The sequence below is a fragment of the Ceratotherium simum genome, chromosome X (assembly GCF_057802395.1).
Source record: "Ceratotherium simum simum isolate JZ-2026a chromosome X, ASM5780239v1, whole genome shotgun sequence".
Taxonomy (NCBI): Eukaryota; Metazoa; Chordata; class Mammalia; order Perissodactyla; family Rhinocerotidae; genus Ceratotherium; species Ceratotherium simum.
In genome coordinates, this window is record NC_141940.1 from 41,012,999 (window position 1) to 41,026,504 (window position 13,506).

At 41.0% G+C, this 13,506-nt stretch overlaps 1 protein-coding gene and 1 long non-coding RNA gene across 7 annotated transcripts in view; one reads left to right on the forward strand and one right to left on the reverse strand.

Moving 5' to 3' along the window:
* LOC147911828 (uncharacterized) overlaps window positions 1-13,506 on the reverse strand; it is a 35,139-nt gene that overhangs the window by 20,295 nt on the left and 1,338 nt on the right. The gene's annotated exons all lie outside the window — the stretch shown is intronic.
* LOC147911829 (uncharacterized) overlaps window positions 2,787-13,506 on the forward strand; it is a 91,253-nt gene continuing 80,533 nt past the window's right edge. For all 6 annotated transcript variants that reach the window (XM_087427241.1, XM_087427245.1, XM_087427243.1 and 3 more), the window contains exon 1: window positions 2,787-3,208. The gene's annotated coding sequence lies outside the window, so the exon portion shown is untranslated. The remainder of the gene's footprint in view (window positions 3,209-13,506) is intronic.

Consider the following 13,506-nt stretch of genomic DNA (forward strand, 5'->3'; position numbering starts at 1 on the left):
GTGGGCTTCAACTTTTGTCCCCTTTGCCCATGAGGCCAGCAAAACCACAGCTCAGTTTCACAACTCTTTTCTCTGGATTCAGCAAATGCCCTCAGGCAAAAGTGGCATTATGTGCAGGGCTTTCCCATCTGGGTTCCTGTCTTCTTCTGGATTTTAGCTTCGTTGTCTTGTAGCTCGTAATGAAGACAAATTCTTTTTATATTTCATCCGGTATTTTTTAGTTTTCCTCATTGCGACGGTTTGTCCAAATTACTTAACCTGCCATTACCAGAAGCAGAAGTGTGCAACACCCTCCTAACCACTGTCCTCATCCTCAGTCTCTCGTCCTTTGAGTTCCTCCTTCACAAAGCAGCTGAAAGTTTCTTCCTGATTGTGGCATTCCTCTTCACAAAGCCTCCAAAAGCTTACTGTTGAATGGAAGATAGAAGTCAAATTCCCCAGTTTGGACAATCAGATCTAAAACTCTCCTTCTTGCTTCACTTATTCACTGGGCAAGTATTTACTGTGCACTGAGTGTGTGGCCCTCACTAGGCCAGGTGAGACCTCTTCTTTTGCCTCTTACCTCTTTACTTCCTGTGTTACCTCCCAATTTACCTTATACTCCAGCCAAACTGCAATCCTCACTGTGATGTGGCAGAGCTGGGTCAGAACACAGATGGGCTAACTCCTGGGTCAGTGCTCTTTCCTCTATACCAGGATCCCATATTCAGGTGTAAGTCCATTCCACCTGGATATTGATGCATATTCTATTAAACTAACTAGACAAAAGCTCAACAAGTACAAATTAGACTGACTTTTTCATATTTCTTGTTGCCTTTTGGGCTGTTTGTTACATGAGTCTAGGATGTAAGCTCTGGAAGCGAATTCATTATTGCCATCAAGTTTCTGGCAATCTCCCTAGTCACAAGGACACCTAGGAAAAAAACTTCTGGCTTGCTTCCCCTGACAAATGTGGGACCGATGGTCTGTGGAACTTGATTCCAGGTGCTACGAGTAACTTGCTGCCAAACAAATCTACTCCCACCTGCTGGCAGTTGCCTGAAATACCAGTCAAAGCCGACTTTCAGGGAAAAAACATACCATTCTGGAAGTAGGCCAACCTGGAAATAGGGTTTAGTTTTGGCCTCTGCCACTGTGTAACCTTGGGCCAATCCATCCTCCTTCTCTAGGCTTCAGTCTCCTCACATGTACAAATCGGATGCTTGGACAAAATGATCTGAAATGGCCTTTTCAGTTTTGACAAGCATGGGTTGTCTCTACAAGGATGCCTGAGTGACCACGGACAAGGAGTGACCCCTACTAAAAGCAGTAGGGGGGGGGGCTCGACTGACCCACTCCTGTAGGTGATGGTTAGTGATATATGGACCCTCCCACCCTTTTTCTCCTCTAATCTTGCACCCATGTGGGAAGAAAGCGTTTGCTGCAACAGAAAGAAAAAGATGGGGGAAATGAGAGGGGAAACAAAGCTGTGAGGGTGCTCTGCTGGTTAAAAGAAGGCAGGGGACTATGAGACACATTTTTTAAAAGTGTGATTCTAAAATGGTAAAAAAGGGTGGGGGGTTAAGGTGGAGTAAAGAGTTAAATCTTGAGCTGTGCAAAACACTCAGCCACCCTGGGGAGTTCCAAAGCAACTGAAGCTTTGCAATATGCTAGGCCCAAGCAGTGCCAACTCATTTCACCAAATACTGAAGAAAACGGGAAGGCGAGAACGTCTCTGTTTGAATGTTCTAGTTAACCGAGAGTTGAACCAGAAATCTATTTTGATTTCAACACTCTTAAATGGCCTGCCTTAGGAGGTCCAGCACTGGTGAACACAACTGAGTTGTATTTGTTGATTGCCCACCTGGCTTATGTGCTCTGAAGAGGCCTCTTTCTGAACTTGCTTCATCATGGACCTGAGATGGGAAGGACGGAGGGTAATGAGTGGAGGCATTTCCTCATTCTCTGAGATCCTTCTATCCCACAGGGCAATGCTCAGGGTAGTGGGAAGAACAGGAGCCCTCTAGTCAAAGTGCCAGGCTTTTGCACATGATGGGGCCAGAATGGTGGAGCATTAGAGGGGCCTCTTCTCCAGGGGCTAACTCCCTTGAAGATGCGATACGTTGAAGTTTGCCATCTTTTCCCCGGCTATGGTGTCAGCCAAGAACCCTCACTTCAACTCTGCATCCCCTAGCTATTGGGGGGCGGGGATCCTGGAGCCCAGTTTCTGTCCTGATGAAGGGTCACTCCTGCTGTGGCCAGAGCCCCGTCAATAATTGGCTGTTGGCTGATCCTACTCCACCCACCCCAAAAGTGAGGCACTCGGGTTCATCGAAGGCTCAAGGGTCTGGAAGTGACCAGCAGTCGAGCACCTCCTGATTCCCTAAATGTGTCCAGCTCTTTCAGAATGCAGATTCAGCCAGAGCACTCAAATCACCGCACTCCCTTCCACAAAAAGCAAACTCCTGGGCACACGCTGTTCCAAGAGAAAATCACATTTTGCATTTTTGCAGAGGGGAGGCGCAGGGTAGGGTACTCCAAGCCGCCGACTCCCGGCCCAGCCCTCCAGCAGCCAGGGAGCTGGAGCTGCCCGGGAATGACTGCAGAGACCCGAAGGAGCAGAGGGCTGGGTGGCACGCAGGCTGCGGGAGGAGGCAGGATCACGCGTCTTTTTGTGTGTCTCCTGCCACCTGCCGGATTGGCTAGGCTCTCGCTGGCACCGCGTTGGGCGGAGCCAGTCGCGCGCCAGGCTCAGCACCCGTCCAGGGGCAGCCGGAAGCGGCTTCCGACCAAGCGCCCTTGGAAGCGGCTGGGTTCCTCCTGGGGGCTGCTTGGAGTTGAGCTGCTGGGCCGTTTGCTCTTCTCACCGCTCCCGGGCTCCAGGCTCCCGACCAATCCCCGCCCTCCCCGCTCTCCCTCCCCTCTATGCTCTCCCCTTAGAGGCGACTCTTTGCCAAAGAACTGGCGCGCCCTACCTAGCTTCCTCTAGACTCGTGCTACTCCGCTCACCCCCTCCTCTGTCTTCTTCCCGGTCCGCAGCAGCCCTCTCCCACGTTCTGCGTCCGTCGGAGCTATGGTATCGGGCCATGCTGCGAGCGGCTGTGCCTCTACTGCTCATCAGGACCTGGCTCTTGGAGGGCAAAAAGCCCCATCCCACCTCGAAATTCCACTTTGATCTCCAACCGCTCCGTTTCCGACGTTCCTGCTGTCGTTCTCTGTCTTTTTATTGGTAAGCGGGGTCGCCAGGCTACTGTGAGCGGCCGGCAGGGTGGGGGCGAGTGGGCGACCTCTTGGCAGTAATCGGCTGCGGGAGACATGGACCTGGGCTTCTGAGGCCCTGCCCATGTGCCCTGCCTGCCGGCAGGTCACTAAAGAAATTGATGGTGGGATTGTGGGCGACCAGTTGAGATGGAGCCAATATGAATTCACAGAGGGTGGGGCCACCACCCCAGGGTCCATCCATCCATCCCCAGGAACTAAGGTCAGGCAGTTCTTAGTCACGTACACTGGCCCCTGTGTGTGTGTGTGTTGGGGGGTCATCGTAGGGTGAGGGCTAAAATTACTATTTTTTTCGATTATTTTATTGAGGTCATAATGGTTTATAACATTGTGTAATTTAAGGTGAACATTATTGTTTATCAGTTTCTCAATAGACTGCATTGTGCTCACCACCAATGGTCTAATTTTTATCCATCACCATACATATGTGCCCCTTTACCCCTTTTGCCCACTCCCAACCCCCATCCCCTCTGGTAAGTGCTAATCTGTTCTCTTTATCCGTGTGTTTGTTTATCTTCTACATATGAGTGAAATCATGGGGTGTTTGTCTTTCTCTGTCTGGCTTATTTCATTTAACCTCGTGCCCTCAAGGTACATCCATGTTGTTGCAAATGGGACGATTTTGTCTTTTTTATGGCTGAGTAGTATTCCATTGTATATATATACCACATCTTCTTTATCCATTCATCAGTCGATGGGCACTTGGGTTGCTTCCACGTCTTGGCTATTGTGAATAATGCTGCCATGAACATAGGGGCGCATAAACCTCTTTGAATGGTTGATGACAAGTTCTTTGGATAAATACCCAGTAGTGGGATAGCTGATGGTGTGGTAGTTTCATTTTTAATTTTTTGAGAAATCGCCATACTGTTTTCCATAGGTGCTGCACCAGGTGCATTCCTACCAGCAGTGTATTGGGTTTCCCTTTTCTCCACATCCTCTCCAAAATTTGTTATTTTTTGTCTTGTTAATTATAGCCATTCTGACAGGTGTAAAGTGAATTCTCATTGTAGTTTTGATTTGCATTTTCCTAATAATTAGTGATATTGAACACCTTTTCATGTGCCTGTTGGCCATCTGTATATCTTGTTTGGAAAAATGTTCATATCCACTGCCCAAATTTTTTTAAATATTTTTTACTGATATTTTAATAGTTTATAACTGTGAAATTTTGAGTTGTACATTTTTTTGTCCTACACCATATATATGTCTCCCTTCACCCCTTGTGCCCACCCCCTACCCCGATTGCCCCTGGTAACCACAATACAGTTTTCTCTGTCCATGTGTTGGTTTATATTCCACATATGAGTGAGATCATGCAGTGTTTGTCTTTCTCTTTCTGGCTTACTTCACTTAACATAATACCCTCCAGGCCCATCCATGTTGTTGCAAATGGGACGATTTTGTCTTTTTTTATGGCTGAGTAGTATTCCATTGTATATATACACCACATCTTCTTGATCCAATCATCAGTCGAGGGACACTTAGGTTGCTTCTACATCTTGGCTATAGTGAATAATGCTGCAATGAACATAGGGGTGCATAAGCCTCTTTGGATTGTTGATTTCAGGTTCATTGGATAGATTCCCAGTAGTGGGATAGCTGGATCATAGAGTCTTTCTATTTTTAATTCTTTGAGGAATCTCCATACCGTTTTCCATAGAGGCTGCACAGTTTGCATTCCCACCAGCTGTGTATGAGGGTTCCTGTTTCTCCACATCCTTTCCAACATTTGTTGTTTTTGTCTTGGTGATTATAGCCATTCCAATGGGCATGAGGTGATATCTTAGTGTTGTTTTGATTTGCATTTCCCTGATGATTAGTGATGTTGAACATCTTTTCACGTGCCTATTGGCCATCTGTATATCTTCTTTGGAGAAGTGTCTGTTCATTTCCTCTGCCCATTTTTTGATCGGGTTGTTTGTTTTTTTGTTGTTCAGTTGTGAGTTCTTTATATAGTATGGAGATTAACCCCTTGTCAGATATATGTTTTGCAAATATTCTCTCCCAGCCGGTGGGTTGTCTGTTCATCTTGATTCTGGTTTCACTTGTCTTGTAGAAGCTCTTTAATCTGGGCCGGCCCCGTGGCTTAGCGGTTGAGTGCTCGCGCTCCGCTGCCTGCGGCCTGGGTTCGGATCCCGGGCGCGCACCGACGCACCGCTTCTCCGGCTATGCTGGGGCCGCGTCCCACGTACAGCAACTAGAAGGATGTGCAGCTGTGACATACAACTATCTACTGGGGCTTTGGGGGGAAAAAATAAATAAATAAATCTTTAAAAAAAAAAAAGAAGCTCTTTAATCTGATAAAATCCCACTTGCTTATTTTTTCTTTGGTTTCCCTAGTCTGGGTAGGCATGTCATCCGAAAAGATTCCTTTATGACCACTGTCAAAGAGTGTGTTGCCTATATGTTCTTCTATGAGTTTTATAGTTTCAGGTCTCACCTTCAGGTCTTTGATCCATTTTGAGTTAATTTTTGTGAATGGCGATAGCAGATGGTCCACTTTCATTCTTTTACATGTGGCTGTCCAGTTTTCCCAACATCATTTATTGAAGAGACTTTCCGTTCTCCATTGTATGTTCTTAGCTCCTTAGTTGAAAATTAGCTGTCCGTACATGTGTGGTTTTATTTCTGGGCTTTCAATTCTGTTCCAATGATCTGTGTGTCTGTTTCTCTACCAGTACCATGCTGTTTTGATTACTATTGCTTTGTAGTATGTTTTGAAGTCAGGGATTGTGATGCCTCCAGCTTGGTTCTTTTTTCTTAGGATGGCTTTAGCTATTTGGGGTCTTTTATTGCCCCATATGAATTTTAGTATTCTTTTTTCTATTTCCGTGAAGAATGTCACTGGGATTCTGATTGGGATTGCATTGAATCTGTAGATTGCTCTAGGTAATATAGACATTTTAACTATGTTTATTCTTCAAGTTCTTGTGCATGGGATGTCTTTCCATTTCTTTATGTCATCATCGATTTCTTTCAATAATGTCTTGTAGTTTGCATTGTACAGGTCTTTCACCTCCTTGGTAAGATTTATTCCTAGATATTTTATTCTTTTTGACGCAATTGTAAATGGTATTATTTTTTTGATCTCTCTTTCTGTTAGTTCATTATTCGCATACAGAAATGCAACTGATTTTTGTAGACTGATTTTGTACCCTGCAACTTCGCTGTAGTTGTTGATTATTTCTAATAGTTTTCCAATGGATTCTTTAGGGTTTTCTATATATAAAATCATATCATCTGCAAATAGTGAGAGTTTCACTTCTTCGTTGCCTATTTGGATTCCTTTTTTTTTGTATTAAAATATGTTTATATTATTAGAGGAATATGAAAAGTAAAATTGACCCCATTTTCTCAACACCCAGTCCCACTTCCCATAGGCAGCCGCTATTAACAGCTTGTTTTTAAATTCTCCTTGTTACGTTATATATGGTAATGTAATTCAACTTCTCTTTCTTGATTTTGCCAATTTTATATAGAACATTTGAATTTCCGATATAAAATAAAGATATAAACAATGGAGAAATTAACACATTTATACAAACTTCAACATCTCCTCCCTCCTCTTCCTCTTTGCTTTTGCTAGTGCTGAAAGATAAACTGAGGCACATCAAAATTTTGAAGAGTTTATTCGAGCATACATTGACTCCAATGCGACAGCGCCAAACCAAAGGTGGTTAGGAGCGCTCCAGCCACAGGAGCCAGGGGAGGGGTGTTTATAGACGTAGTTGGCTGTTTGTGATTGGCTGTCCTTACGTTTCACTTTCTCAGATTCCAGTGAATTGACTCTGACTTGTGGTTTGCTTACGAAAGATGCCGAGGCATTACAGCAGCCCCAGTCTAATGGCCCCCCTGTTTAAAGACTTTAACGTTAAAGTGTTTTACTTTGCCAAGGTTTATAATACTTAAACCCTCTTCTGTAACTTCTGTAAGGCTTCCATGCTGAGCTTATATGTTAATTCAAAAATAAAAAGAACCAAGTAATTTGATCGGATCCATAAAGAAAAAAATCTTGTGTTGCAAAAAAGAGAGCAAGCAACACAATCTAATGAAACCTCTTTTCATTTCTTCGTAGCTTTCTTCGTTCACTCAGGCCATGCAATAATGCCCTCTTTTTTATACCCTATTTTGTGGATTCCTTTTCTATTCTGCTAAAATATCTCTTAAAGTAATTTTTTTCTTATGGGATATGTGAGAGGTAAACTCTGAAATCATGTATATCTGGAAGTGTTTTGTTTTGGCTTTAACTTGATTGATGGTTTATCTGGATATAGAATTTTAGATTCAAACCATTTTATCTCAGAATTTTAAAGACAAGCTTCTATGTATTGCTCCCAAAGCTGGTAATGAAACAATCAATGTTGGTATAATGCTTGTTTCTTTGTAGGTAACGTGTTTTTCTCTTTTAGAGCCCATAAGATTTTCTTCCTATTCTAGGGTTTCTGAAATATAATGCTTTTCATTAATCTGGAATATATCTTTTGCCATTAATCCAGCTCAGCCTTTAGTGCACCTTTCCATGTGAAGATTCAAATTCCCAGCTCAGAAAATGATTTCCATTTTTTCTTTGATTACTTCATTTCCTGCATTATTTTTGTTTTCTCCTTCCTGAGTTGCAGTTGGATGGGTGTTGAACGCCTGGATCTATCCTTCATGTTTATTAATTTGCTTCTCCTGTTTTCCACCTCTGTCTGTTTACCCTGCATCCTAGATTTTATCTTTGTGATCAGCTAGTTATTTTTTCTTTTCTTTTACTTATAATTTATTTTATATTCCAGGTTCATTTTTTATTTCATCTTTTATTTTTTTTTAATTTTTTGTTTATTGCAGTAACATTGGTTTATAACATTGTAAAAATTTCAGGTGTACATCATTGTACTTCTATTTCTGCATAGATTACATCATGTTCACCACCAAAATACTAATTACAACCCATCACCACACACATGTACCCAATTATCCCTTTCACCCTCCTCCCTCCCCCCCTCCCCTCTGGTAACCACCAATCCAATCTCTGTCCCTATGTGTTTGTTTATTGTTGTTATTATCTACGACTTACTGAAGGAAATCATACGGTATTTGACCTTCTCCCTCTGACTTATTTCACTTTGCATCATTCCCTCAATGTCCATCCATGTTGTCACAAATGGCTGGATTTCATCGTTTCTTATGGCTGAGTAGTATTCCATTGTGTATATATACCACAGCTTTTTTATCCATTCGTCCCTTGATGGGCACTTAGGTTGCTTCCAAGTCTTGGCTATTGTGAATAAGGCTGCAATGAACACAGGGGTGCATGTACCTTTGCAAATTGGTGTTTTCAAGTTCTTTGGATAAATACCCAACAGTGGAATAGCTGGATCATATGGTAGTTCTATCGTTGATTTTTTGAGGAATCTCCATACTGTTTTCCATAGTGGCTGCACCAGTTTGCACTCCCACCAGCAGTGTATGAGAGTTCCCTTCTCTCCACAACCTCTCCAACACATGTTGTTTCCTGTCTTGTTAATTATAGCCATTCTGACGGGCGTGAGGTGATATCTCACTGTAGTTTTGATTTGCATTTCCCTGATAGTTAGTGATTTTGAACATCTTTTCATGTGTCTATTGGCCATCTGTATATCTTCTTTGGAGAAATGTCTGTTCAGGTCTTTTGCCCATTTTTTAATTGGGTTGGTAGTTTTTTTGTTGTTGAGATGCATGAGTTCTTTATATATTTTGGAGATTAAGCCCTTATCAGATGTATGGTTTGCAAATATCTTCTCCCAATTGTTAGGTTGTCTTTTCGTTTTGTTGATGGTTTCCTTTGCTGTGCAGAAGCTTTTTAGTTTGATGTAGTCCCATTTGTTTATTTTTTCTATTGTTTCTCTTGCCCGGTCAGATGTGGTGTTTGAAAAGATGTTGCTAAGACTGATGTCGAAGAGCGTACTGCCTATGTTTTCTTCTAGAACTTTCACAGTTTCAGGTCTTACATTCAAGTCTTTAATTCATTTGGAGTTAATTTTTGTGTATGGTGTAAGGTAAGAGTCTACTTTCATTTTTTTGCATATGGCTATCCAGTTTTCCCAACATCATTTGTTGAAGAGACTTTCTTTTCCCCATTGTATGTTCTTGGCTCCTTTGTCAAAGATTAGCTGTCCGTAGATGTGTGGGTTTATTTCTGGGCTTTCGATTCTATTCCATTGATCTGTGTGTCTGTTTTTGTGCCAGTACCATGCTGTTTTGGTTACTATAGCTTTGTAGTATATTTTGAAATCAGGGAGTGTGATACCTCCAGCTTTGTTCTTTTTTCTCAGGATTCCTTTAGCTATTCGGGGTCTTTTGTTGTTCCATATAAATTTTAGGATTCTTTGTTCTATTTCTGTGAAAAGTGTTGTTGGAACTTTGATAGGGATTGCATTGAATCTATAGATGGCTTTAGGAAGTATGGACATCTTAACTATGTTAATTCTTCCAATCCAAGAGCACGGAATATCTTTCCATTTCTTTGTGTCTTCTTCAATTTCTTTCAGAAATGTTTTATAGTTTTTGGTGTACAGATCTTTCACCTCTTTGGTTAAGTTTATTCCTAGGTATTTTATTCTTTTTGTTGCAATTGTAAATGGGATGGTATTCTTAATTTCTCTTTCTGCTACTTCGTTGTTAGTGTACAGAAATGCAACTGATTTTTGTATGTTGATTTTGTATCCTGCAACTTTCCCATATTCGTTTATTACTTCTAAAAGTTTTCTGGTGGATTCTTTAGGGTTTTCTATATATAAAATCATGTCATCTGCAAATAGTGACAGTTTCACTTCTTCCTTTCCAATTTGGATCCCTTTTATTTCTTTCTCTTGCCTGATTGCTCTGGCTAGGACTTCCAATACTATGTTAAATAGGAGTGGTGAGAGTGGGCATCCTTGTCTGGTTCCTGTTCTTAGAGGGATAGCTTTCAGTTTTTCACCATTGAGGATGATATTAGCTGTGGGTTTCTCATATATGGTCTTTATTATGTTGAGGTACTTTCCTTCTATACCCATTTTATTCAGAGTTTTTATCATAAATGGATGCTGGATCTTGTCAAATGCTTTCTCTGCATCTATTGAGATGATCATGTGATTTTGTTCTTCATTTTATTAATGTGGTGTATTACGTTGATTGATTTGCGAATGTTAAACCATCCCTGCATACCTGGAATAAATCCCACTTGATCATGGTGTATAATCTTTTAACGTATTGTTGTATGCGATTTGCTAGTATTTTGTTGAGGATTTTTGCATCGATGTTCATCAGTGATATTGGCCTGTAATTTTCTTTTTGTGTTGTCCTTGTCTGGTTTTGGTATCAGGGTAATGTCAGCTTCGTAGAATGAGTTAGGAGCTTCCCTCCTCAATTTTTGGAAGAGTTTGAGAAGGATAGGTATTAAGTCTTCTTTGAATGTTTGGTAGAATTCACCAGGGAAGCCGTCTGGTCCTGGACTTTTATTTTTGGGGAGGTTTTTGATTACTGTTTTGATCTCCTTACTGGTGATTGGTCTATTCAAATTCTCTACTTCTTCTTGATCCAGTTTTGGAAGGTTGTATGATTCTAAGAATTTATCCATTTCTTCCAGATTGTCGAATTGGTTGGCATATAGTTTTTCATAGTATTCTCTTATAATCTTTTGTATTTCTGAGGTGTCTGTTGTAACCTCTCCTCTTTCATTTCTGATTTTACTTATTTGTGCCTTCTCTCTTTTTTCTTGGTGAGTCTAGCTAAAGGTTTGTCTATTTTGTTGATCTTTTCAAAGAACCAGCTCTTGGTTTTATTAATTTTTTCTATTGTTTTTGGTCTCTATTTCATTTATTTCTGCTCTGATTTTTATTATTTCCCTTCTTCTACTGATTTTGGGCTTTGTTTGTTCTTCTTTTTCCAGTTCCTTTAGGTGCATTGTTAGATTGTTTATTTGAGATTTTTCTTGTTTGTTGAGATAGGCCTGTATTGCTATAAACTTCCCTCTTAGAACCGCTTTTGCTGTATCCCATAAATTCTGGTATGTCGTATTTTCATTTTCATTTGTCTCCAGGTATTTTTTGATTTCTTCTTTGATTTCTTCATTAACCCAGTTGTTGTTCAGTAGCATTTTGTTTAATCTCCACGTATTTGTGGCTTTTCTGATTTTCTTCCTATAGTTGATTTCTAGTTTCATGCCTTTGTGGTCAGAAAAGATGCTTGGTATTATTTCAATCTTCTTAAATTTATGGAGACTTGTTTTGTGGCCTAATATGTGATCAATCCTGGAGAACGTTCCATGTGCATTTGAAAAGAACGTGTATTCTTCGGTTTTTGGATGGAATGCTCTGTATATATCTACTAGGTCCATCTGTTCTAGTGTGTCGTTTAAGGCCAATGTTTCCTTATTGATCTTCTGTTTGGATGATCTATCCGTTGGTGTAAGTGGAGTGTTAAAGTCCCCTACTATTATTGTGTTACTGTCTATTTCTGTTTTTATGTCTGTTAATAATTGCTTTATATATTTAGGTGCACCTACATTGGAGTGCGTAGATATTTACAAGTGTTATATCCTCTTGTTGGATTGTTCCCTTGATCATTATGTAATGCCCTTCTTTGTCTCGTTTTACAGTTTTTGTTTTAAAGTCTATTTTGTCTGATATGAGTACTGCTACCCCAGCTTTCTTTTCATTGCCATTTGCGTGGAGTATCTTTTTCCATCCCTTCACTTTCAGTTTGTGAGTGTCTTTAGGTCTGAAGTGTGTCTCTTGTATGCAGCATATATATGGGTCTTGTTTTTTATCCAGTCAGCCACCCTATGCCTTTTAATTGGAGCATTTAGTCCATTGACGTTTAAAGTAGCTATTGATAAGTATGTACTTACTGCCATTTTTTAACTTTTTTTTTTTCCCTCAGTGTTTTAGTAGTCCTTCTCTGTTCCTTTCTTCTTCTATACAGAATTGATGGTCACTTTAGTTTTGACCTCTGTCTGAAAGCTGTACTCTTTAACTACCCTCCTCCCTCCTTTTATGTTTTTGATATCATATCCAACCTCTTTTTGTGCATTTGTATCCATTACGTTCTAATCGTGGAAATAGATAATTTTTCCTATTTGTGGTCTTCTCTTTTCCCCTTAAATCAGTCCCTTTAACATTTCTTGTAACACTGGTTTCTTGGTGACAAACTCCTTTAATTTTTGCTTATCTGGGAAAATTTTGATCTCTCCTTCCATTTTGAACGATAACCTTGCTGGGTAGAGTATTCTTGGCTGTAAGTTTTTTCCTTTTAGCACTTTAAATATATCATGCCATTCTCTTCTAGCCTGTAAGGTTTCTGCTGAGAAGTCAGCTGATAGCCTTATGGGGTTTCCTTTGTATGTAACTTGACATTCTCTTGCGGCTTTTAGGATTCTCTCTTTATCTTTAATTCTGGACATTCTGATTATGATGTGTCTTGGTGTGGGCCTCTTTGGGTTTATCTTGTTTGGGGCTCTCTGTGCCTCCTGTACCTGGATGTCTGTTTCCTTCCTTAGGTTAGGGAAGTTTTCATCTATTATTTCTTGAAATAGATTCTCTGCCCCCTTGTCTCGCTCTTCTCCTTCCGGGACACCTATAACACGGATGTTAGTGCGCTTGATGTTGTCCCAGAGGTCCCTTAGACTGTCCTGAGCTTTTTTAATTCTTTTCTCTTTTACCTGTTCACCTTGGGTAATTTCTTCTAGTCTTTCTTCCAGCTCACAGATCCGTTCTTCTGTATCCTCTACTCTGCTTTTGAGTCCCTCTAATGAGTTTTTCATTTCCAGTATTGTATTCTTCATTTCTGATTGGTTCTTTTTATATCTTCCATTTCTTTGTTGACATTCTCACTGAGTCCATCTATTCTTCTCCCCAGATCAGTGAGCATCCTTAACACTCTTAGTTTGAACTCTCTGTCAGGTAGGTTGCTCATTTCTGTTTCACTAAGTTCCTTTTCTGGGGTTTTTTCCTGTTCCCTTACTTGGAATGTATTCTTTTGCCTCTTCATTTTGCCTCTTTCCCTGTGCTTGTGTCTACGTATTAGGTAGGTCAGCTACGTCTCCTGCTCTTGGATAGGTGACCTTATGTAAGTGATGGCTTAGGAGGCTTCCAGTGTGCTTCCCTCAGTTCTCAATGTTCCAGGGGTGACCCCTAAGTGGGCTACGTGTATCCTTCTGCTGTGGCCTGTTTGCTCTCCCTGTAGGCGCCCAGGGAGGCTGAGTTATGCTCCTGGCCAGCTGTTGTAATGCTCAGCTGCTTG